The sequence below is a fragment of the Berghia stephanieae genome, chromosome 3, assembly GCF_034508935.2.
Source record: "Berghia stephanieae isolate SIO BIC M18660-M18661 chromosome 3, UCSD_Bste_1.3, whole genome shotgun sequence".
NCBI lineage: Eukaryota > Metazoa > Mollusca > Gastropoda > Nudibranchia > Aeolidiidae > Berghia > Berghia stephanieae.
The window spans coordinates 105,561,489-105,571,488 of NC_088362.1; positions in this window are offsets into that span (position 1 = coordinate 105,561,489).

A 10,000-nucleotide genomic window follows, 5' to 3' on the forward strand; every position below is an offset into this window, starting at 1 on the left:
GATATTGGGTCTTTGCGTATTCATTAAAAGTGCATAAAGAATATCAACAGAAATGGATAAAGGCATCCAATAATAGATATGTTGTTACATAGGGTAACAAATTCATAATAATCATATCAAAGGCGTCATATCATTATCAACGTTACAACTTTATTTCAACCAATCCAAGACGACCTAGAAATGATATCAACCTTCCTCATACAGGACACCATCGATATTCTATTGAACACAGATAGCGGCGTCACTCCTTTAAATAAACCTAACGACAGAGAAGTTGTGGAGACACTACAAGATATTTCAAACACGAACCACTTGGATACAAGTGACCAAATAGTGAACGTAACTGCTCGGCTAATTACACGTAACAAAATTAATGTCAAACAAAACTACTGACCGGGAATGTTACGTTCGAAGAAAATATGATTCATCAAAGAAATACAAATATGTTGAAAAGGAAGCGAAGCTATGGAAAGAAAGATGTTGTTGCAAGGGAAGAGGTGTATCGAAGTAACAGAGGAAGACAGACCGCATATTCTTCAAGAGAGCCAAGAAAAGACAAATGCGATGAAAGCGTCAAACACGAAGGTGCAAATGTCGATGAAATGGAATGGAATTCTCATCGTAAATAATGGACGACAGCTTGGAGCAACAGCAGCTTCTAATGGTTGTGTCAAAAAGAAAAGAATAAATCTGAACGAGGAACAGAGACTTTATTAACCTTATATTGATTTACAGGTTATTTTATCATCTCCATCGATCCAAGCCTCTGCTGTTTTATCATCTCCATCGATCCAAGCCTCTGCTGTTTACTACATGACCAAATTGATGAGGCAGGTCTGTCCGCCAACGAGTTGTCTCTACAACTTTACAGGTGGTACTTACACCAAAACAATAGTCTCCAGCGATGGTAGAGAAACATGATGTCAGGAATGTTGAGCTTATTTGTATGGAAGCAAGGCGTCACAGTTGCACCAAAATATTTAGAGAAAGGACATATTCTGATGGTATGCGACTCAATACATGCAGCGATTGAAAGAAAGTTGACATTTTCACTCCATCTGACTGCATTACAATTATTTTGTTAAAAATAAAAACCTCTCTCATGAAGGAACACAGCACTCCATACAAGGTACAGTCCATTACTTGATATACAACTTCTCCGTCATTTGATGAAGTAACACCTTAACCACAACCAGACCAGGAAAGATGGTTGGATTCCCAACTGTTACTGAGATAAGAGCAGTTAGTTGTGAACCAGATGGAACTATTCTGTTTAAACCGAACCATCCGGACAACTGGGATCTTCTTCCCCGATCAATGAATGATGGAAGAGCAACTTCTAATGATCACCGATTCAGGTTTACACCAGTCAGAGGAAGATCCCTCAGAGAAATATAACCAGCAGATAAAACCAACTTTGCCAAAAGATGCCCATGGATTTTACAATTTGCAACACTGATTGGAACCCCATTAACATTATTGTACTTGAGTTGTAGATAGATAGATAGATAGATAGATAGATAGATAGATAGATAGATAGATAGATGAATAGGCGGATTATTGGATGAATCAGTTGATGGATTGAAAAGTGGGACGGATATCTAGATTGGTGGGATGACTGATTGGATGGATTGTGTGGATGGATTGGGTGGATGAATTGTTTGGATTGATTGGGTGGATGTATTGGGTGGATGTATTGGGTGGATGGATTGGGTGGATGTATTGGGTGGATATATTGGGTGGATGTATTGGGTGGATGGATTGGGTGGATGGATTGGGGGATGTATTGGGTGGATGGATTGGGTGGATGGATTGGGTGGATGGATTGGGTGGATGGATTGGGTGGATGGATTGGGTGGATGGATTGGGTGGATGGATTGGGTGGATGGATTGGGTGGATGGATTGGGTGGATGGATTGGGTGGATATATTGGGTGGATGGATTGGGTGGATGGATTGGGTGGATATATTGGGTGGATGGATTGGGTGGATGGATTGGGGGCTGGGTGGATTGGGTGGATGGACTGGGTGGATGTATTGGGTGGATATATTGGGTGGATATATTGGGTGGATGGATTGGGTGGATGTATTGGGTGGATATATTGGGTGGATATATTGGGTGGATGGATTGGGTGGATGTATTGGGTGGATGGATTGTGTGGATGGATTGGGGGGATGTATTTGGTGGATGTATTGGGTGGATGGATTGGGTGGATATATTGGGTGGATGTATTGGGTGGATGGATTGGGTGGATGTATTGGGTGGATGGATTGGGTGGATGGATTGGGTGGATGGATTGGGTGGATGTATTGGGTGGATGGATTGGGTGGATGGATTGGGTGGATATATTGGGTGGATGGATTGGGTGGATATATTGGGTGGATGGATTGGGTGGATGTATTGGGTGGATATATTGGGTGGATATTGGGTGGATGGATTGGTGGATGTATTGGGTGGATGTATTGGGTGGATGTATTGGGTGGATGGAATGGGTGGATGGATTGGGTGGATGGATTGGGGGTGGGTGGATTTGGGTGGATGGATGGGTGGATTGTGGGTATTGGGTGTGGAGGTATTTGGGTGGATGTGATTGGGGGTGGGTGGATGAATGAATAGATGAAATGGTGCAGATGGTGAGAGTAGTGGATGGCTAGATCGATAGATTGAGAGGGTGGTAGTGGATAGTGATAATGTTATGAATGCTCTTGAAGTGAACCTGCTTAAACGCCATGTTTGTTGCAAGATTTGGTGGTGAAAGGGTACCTTATAATATTTAATATATCCCCATACCCCTAAAGCTTTTTTTCTTGTTTGTTGCAAACATTTGGAGTGCTACTATTACCGTTATAAATAAAAAACCCCATTGCAAACCTAAATCTTTTTTTCTGTTTTGTTTTTGAGAAGAAAACATTTAACGTCATACTTCATATACCGATAATAAAAAACGCCCAACTTGCTGTAAAGACTAAATATTACTTTAAAGTCTCAGTTTAAGACTTTTTGAAGAAATCGGGAATAACCAAAACCGTCGATTATATCAAAGTTATATTTAAAATAAGGTTTATTATAAGTACACGTAAGACAGAATGTCTTCATCAAGTTTAGTTCGTGCTGTATAGAGAGAAGGAGAGAGAGAGAGAGAGAGAGGGGGGGGGGAGAGAAGAGAGAGCGAGGGAGAGAGAGAGTGAGTGTTTGTGTGTGTGTGTGTGTGTGTGTGTGTGTGGAGAGAGAGAGAGGGGGGGGAGAAGAGAGCGAGGAGAGAGAGTGAGTGTTTGGTGTTGTGTGGTTGTTGTGTGAGAGAGAGAGAGAGAGAGAGAGAGAGAGAGAGAGAGAGAGAGAGAGAGAGAGAGTATAAATTATGTTGTGTACATGCCCTTCACCAAGTAAACTGATTACTTTGGCAATCACAACCATTTGAATATCATCCTACTTCAATCGTGCCATCTGATAAATTAATAATTTCTTGTCAATGTGCTCCAGCCAATAATAATTTCTGTTCTCTTACTCTCTCTCTCTCTCTCTCTCTCTCTCTCCCTCCCTCTCTCTCTATCTATCTCTCTCCCTCCCTCTCTCTCTCTCTCTCTTTCTCTCTCTCTCTCCCCCCTCCCTCTCTCTCTCTATCTCTCTCTTTCTCTCTCTCTCCCCCCTCCCTCTCTCTCTCTCCCCCTCCCTCTCTCTCTCTATCTGTCTTTCTATCTCTCTCTCTATCTCTCTATCTCTCTATCTATCTCTCTCCCTCCCCCCACTCTCTCTCTCTCCCTCTCTCTCTCTCTCTCTCTCACTCTCTCTCTCCACCATCACCTTAACAAAACAATAAATGTAAAAATAAATAAAAAATGCTAGGTATTTTTTATTGATTATTTCTATTCAAACAACGAAAAAGTAATAAATAAAATATTTAAATTACTATTGACTCCTACAGTTCTGTTTCATGCCTTTTACTTTGGGCAATCTTGTGGAGTAAAATCGTTATTGTTGTTGCTATTGTTTATAATTGTGTGTTGTTTTGTAGTTCCTGTGATGTACTTCCATCACAGGAAGTACGAAACAATGGGGAATGAGATCAGCGGCCCTTGATTGGACGTCACCTTACAGAGAGAACGTCAAAATGGTTTTGCGCATGCGTCTCTCTCGTCCTCTCTTTCGGTGAATTATACCGGAAGCGAGGACGAGAGACGCATGCGCACAACCATCTTGACGTTCTCTCTCTAATAACTTTTCCGCCGGTGACGTCCAATCAAGGGAAGCTACTCTTCCGCTAATATCATTCCCTATACACAATTATACACAAAATAGTAATAACAATAACGAGGATTGCCCAAAGTAAAAGGCATGGAACAGATCTGTAGGAGTCAATAGTATTTGTGTATATTTCGGGCTATATTATCTAGAACTAAGGACCTGACCTAAAGAACGGTGGACTAGCTCTCTGAGTCGTCCTTATAGCCTTGTCAGTAATCCGTCGAAATCCTTTAATCTGGTTAAAACATCATAACGTAAAAATAATAAATAAATAAACGTGATCTTTATATAGAGCAACATTCATTTAGTGAGCTCAAAGCGCTTTACGTGGAAATCAAGCTAACAGCAACGTTTAAGAAGTATGACGAAACATGACGCCTTTAAGTCGGTATTATGTTTTATTCGACAGAATTAACTCTGTTACCGGCATTATACTCATTCTACACCTAAGTCCGTCGAGAGAATGGAAATAAAGAACCTGTTCCAATTGCTCAACTTTGATTAATAAACATTGTTTGACCAGTCCGTAGCCCATAATATATGTATAACTGATCTAACCTCTGATGTCAACTTCAGAGATCAGCGCGCCCTCTTTTTCTTAAGTCTCATGATGATCAAATCTCTTATGTTAGTTCAGAGCTTTGATCATCTGATTTTGATTTCAAGGTAGACGGAGAAGTACTGCGCTATCCTCTTTCAAGCGATTAAATTACGTCATGTACATGATGTATAGTGAGTTATCGTGGATTAGAAGGAATGGTTGTGTTTTTAACCACAAAATTTTGATTTACTGTTAATAGGGTTGTATTGGCATTGTACTTTATAATTTTGAGCATCCATAAATATCGCAGCTGCTAAATTGTCAATTCCTTGTGGCACGTTGCGACTGAAATTCAAACCCATTATCTCCCAGTTAAACTATATATATATATATATATATATATATATATATATATATATATATATATATATTGAGCTATTATATAGCGCAATATCCACTAAACGTGGTCAGGGCACTTTACAAAGGGTCCCTGGCCAACAGCAATACAAAAAAGTATGGCGGAACATGGCACCTGTAAAGAGATATTATTTTTTTCCCGACAGAGACAGTACTGTTAACGGCAAGATACTCTTTTGACACCTGGGTACGGCGAGATAATGTGAGTTAAGAGTCTTTTCCAAGGACTCAATTATGCGCCGCTCAGAGCGGGACTCGTTCTCAAGACCTTCTAATCGGAGGGAGATTATTATACCACAAGACTACATAGCTGCACTATTTTGATTATTGATGAAGTGAGGGTTTTTTTAAATGACATTACACTCCAAGAGTTTATCTTGGCCCATTGTTCCGATTCCAAATCCAAGTCCAAGACAAAAGGGTAAAAATGTTTCCTCTTCAAAGAGAAAGAATGATGGTGGAGATGGCAAAACGGAAAGCTTCGTCAGAGAGGCCCTATCCAGCATAAAAGCGATCGAATGAAATTATAGAGACCACCGATAGTGAATGGAACCTCTAAGACATCAGTTTTAACTCAAGCATGCTAAAGCCGACTTTTATTTTAGTTTTGACTTTGGTTCAAAGAGATCGGCTACACCACATCACAGCTTTACTGATGAGACGGACAATGCTATTAAAGGTATATAACACTTTTTATTCACTCAGAATTAGAAAAAAAAAACAAACAAACGATAGTTAAATGTTTAGTATGCAGTGGGGAAAATTGTTGGTATGTTCGAATCTAAAATTTATTATCTTAATAAATAATCAAGGGCGATTTGTTGTAACATTGTTATACAAATATTTTTAAATTCTGTTCTGAGGTAAAGGATGAGAATGATAAATCTCGTTAGTGAAACATTTCTGAATATTTATCAAATATGAAATAAATTCAAATTTCTAATCATCTGATTTATTACATAATCTTATCTTTGGTATATTATTATGATTACTTTATGAAGCAGTTGGATAACATAATAAATTTATTGGATGGAATGCTTCTTTCTTGTGTATAGTCCAGATTCCAAAATACAATCACAAGCTGACAAGAATAATCGACCTCGGCAAACCTGCCTCATCACAATACACGAACAACTATCGGACACTTTTTTGGTCAAGCTTTTCACAGAAACTTGTTGATCAAGGTATCGCCAATATATTTCCATGAATAATTTAGAAGACATCATTTTTACAGATTTTTCCTTTTTTGTTTGGTTCGTTTTGTTTTCGGTTGCTTTATGCTTACGAGACCATTGGTTATAGCTATACTAATCTTAACAGTACATTTTTTTCATCCTGGTAATTAGTTTTAAAGACTTGATATTGGGTCTTTGCGTATTCATTAAAAGTGCATAAAGAATATCAACAGAAATGGATAAAGGCATCCAATAATAGATATGTTGTTACATAGGGTAACAAATTCATAATAATCATATCAAAGGCGTCATATCATTATCAACGTTACAACTTTATTTCAACCAATCCAAGACGACCTAGAAATGATATCAACCTTCCTCATACAGGACACCATCGATATTCTATTGAACACAGATAGCGGTGTCACTCCTTTAAATAAACCTAACGACAGAGAAGTTGTGGAGACACTACAAGATATTTCAAACACGAACCACTTGGATACAAGTGACCAAATAGTGAACGTAACTGCTCGGCTAATTACACGTAACAAAATTAATGTCAAACAAAACTACTGACCGGGAATGTTACGTTCGAAGAAAATATGATTCATCAAAGAAATACAAATATGTTGAAAAGGAAGCGAAGCTATGGAAAGAAAGATGTTGTTGCAAGGGAAGAGGTGTATCGAAGTAACAGAGGAAGACAGACCGCATATTCTTCAAGAGAGCCAAGAAAAGACAAATGCGACGAAAGCGTCAAACACGAAGGTGCAAATGTCGATGAAATGGAATGGAATTCTCATCGTAAATAATGGACGACAGCTTGGAGCAACAGCAGCTTCTAATGGTTGTGTCAAAAAGAAAAGAATAAATCTGAACGAGGAACAGAGACTTTATTAACCTTATATTGATTTACAGGTTATTTTATCATCTCCATCGATCCAAGCCTCTGCTGTTTTATCATCTCCATCGATCCAAGCCTCTGCTGTTTACTACATGACCAAATTGATGAGGCAGGTCTGTCCGCCAACGAGTTGCCTCTACAACTTTACAGGTGGTACTTACACCAAAACAATAGTCTCCAGCGATGGTAGAGAAACATGATGTCAGGAATGTTGAGCTTATTTGTATGGAAGCAAGGCGTCACAGTTGCACCAAAATATTTAGAGAAAGGACATATTCTGATGGTATGCGACTCAATACATGCAGCGATTGAAAGAAAGTTGACATTTTCACTCCATCTGACTGCATTACAATTATTTTGTTAAAAATAAAAACCTCTCTCATGAAGGAACACAGCACTCCATACAAGGTACAGTCCATTACTTGATATACAACTTCTTTCCGTCATTTGATGAAGTAACACCTTAACCACAACCAGACCAGGAAAGATGGTTTGATTCCCAACTGTTACTGAGATAAGAGCAGTTAGTTGTGAACCAGATGGAACTATTCTGTTTAAACCGAACCATCCGGACAACTGGGATCTTCTTCCCCGATCAATGAATGATGGAAGAGCAACTTCTAATGATCACCGATTCAGGTTTACACCAGTCAGAGGAAGATCCCTCAGAGAAATATAACCAGCAGATAAAACCAACTTTGCCAAAAGATGCCCATGGATTTTACAATTTGCAACACTGATTGGAACCCCATTAACATTATTGTACTTGAGTTGTAGATAGATAGATAGATAGATAGATAGATAGATAGATGAATAGGCGGATTATTGGATGAATCAGTTGATGGATTGAAAAGTGGGACGGATATCTAGATTGGTGGGATGACTGATTGGATGGATTGGGTGGATGAATTGTTTGGATTGATTGGGTGGATGTATTGGGTGGATGTATTGGGTGGATGGATTGGGTGGATGTATTGGGTGGATGTATTGGTTGGATGGATTGGGTGGATGGATTGGGTGGATGGATTGGGTGGATGGATTGGGTGGATGGATTGGGTGGATGGATTGGGGGATGGATTGGGTGGATGGATTGGGTGGATGGATTGGAGGATGTATTGGGTGGATGGATTGGGTGGATGGATTGGGTGGATGGATTGGGCGGATGGATTGGGGGATGGATTGGGTGGATGTATTGGGACGATGGATTGGGTGGATGTATTGGGTGGATGAATTGGGTGGATGGATTGGGTGGATGTATTGGGTGGATGGATTGGGTGGATGGATTGGGTGGATGGATTGGGTTGATGGATTGGGGGATGGATTGGGTGGATGGATTGGGTGGATGGATTGGGTGGATGTATTGGGTGGATGTATTGGGTGGATGTATTGGGTGGATGGATTGGGTGGATGGATTGGGTGGATGGATTGGGGGATGGATTGGGTGGATGTATTGGGTGGATGGATTGGGTGGATGTATTGGGTGGATGGATTGGGGGATGGATTGGGTGGATGGATTGGGGGATGGATTGGGTGGATGTATTGGGTGGATGGATTGGGTGGATGTATTGGGTGGATGGATTGGGTGGATGTATTGGGTGGATGTATTGGGTGGATGTATTGGGTGGATGGATTGGGGGATGGATTGGATGGATGGATTGGGTGGATGGATTGGGTGGATGGATTGGGTGGATGGATTGGGTGAATGGATTGGGTGGATGTATTGGGTGAATGGATTGGGTGGATGGATTGGGTGGATGGATTGGGTGGATGGATTGGGTGGATGGATTGGGGGATGTATTGGGTGGATGGATTGGGTGGATGTATTGGGTGGATGGATTGGGTGGATGTATTGGGGGGATGTATTGGGTGGATGTATTGGGTGGATGGATTGGGTGGATGGATTGGGTTGATGTATTGGGTGGATGGATTGGGTGGATGGATTAGGTGGATGGATTGGGTGGATGTATTGGGTGGATGGATTGGGTGAATGGATTGGGTGGATGGATTGGGTGGATGGATTGGGTGGATGGACTGGGTGAATGGATTGGGTGGATGGATTGGATGGATGGATTGGGTGGATGGATTGGGTGGATGGATTGGGTGGATGTATTGGGTGGATGTATTGGGTGGATGTATTGGGCGGATGTATTGGGTGGATGTATTGGGTGGATGTATTGGGTGGATGGATTGGGTGGATGGATTGGGTGGATGTATTGGGTGGATGTATTGGGTGGATGTATTGGGTGGATGGATTGGGTGGATGGATGGAGTGGATGTATTGGGTGGATGGATTGGGGTGGTTGGTGATGATTGGTGGATGATTGGGTGGATGATTGGGTGGATGTTATTGGGTGGATGGATTGGGGTGGATGTATTGGTGGATGTATTGGGTGGATGGATTGGGTGGATGGATTGGGTGGATGTATTGGGTGGATGGATTGGGTGGATGTATTGGGTGGATATTGGGTGGATGTATTGGTGGATGGATTGGGTGGATGGATTGGGGATATTGGGTGGTGATGGGGTATTGGGTGGATGGATTGGGTGGATGGATTGGGTGGATGGATTGGGTGGAATGGATTGGGTGGATGGATTGGGTGGATGGATTGGGTGGATGATTGGGTGGATGGATTGGGTGGATATTGGGTGGATGGATTGGGTGGATGGATTGGGTGGATATTGGGTGGATGGATTGGGTGGATGGATTGGGGTGGTGGATTG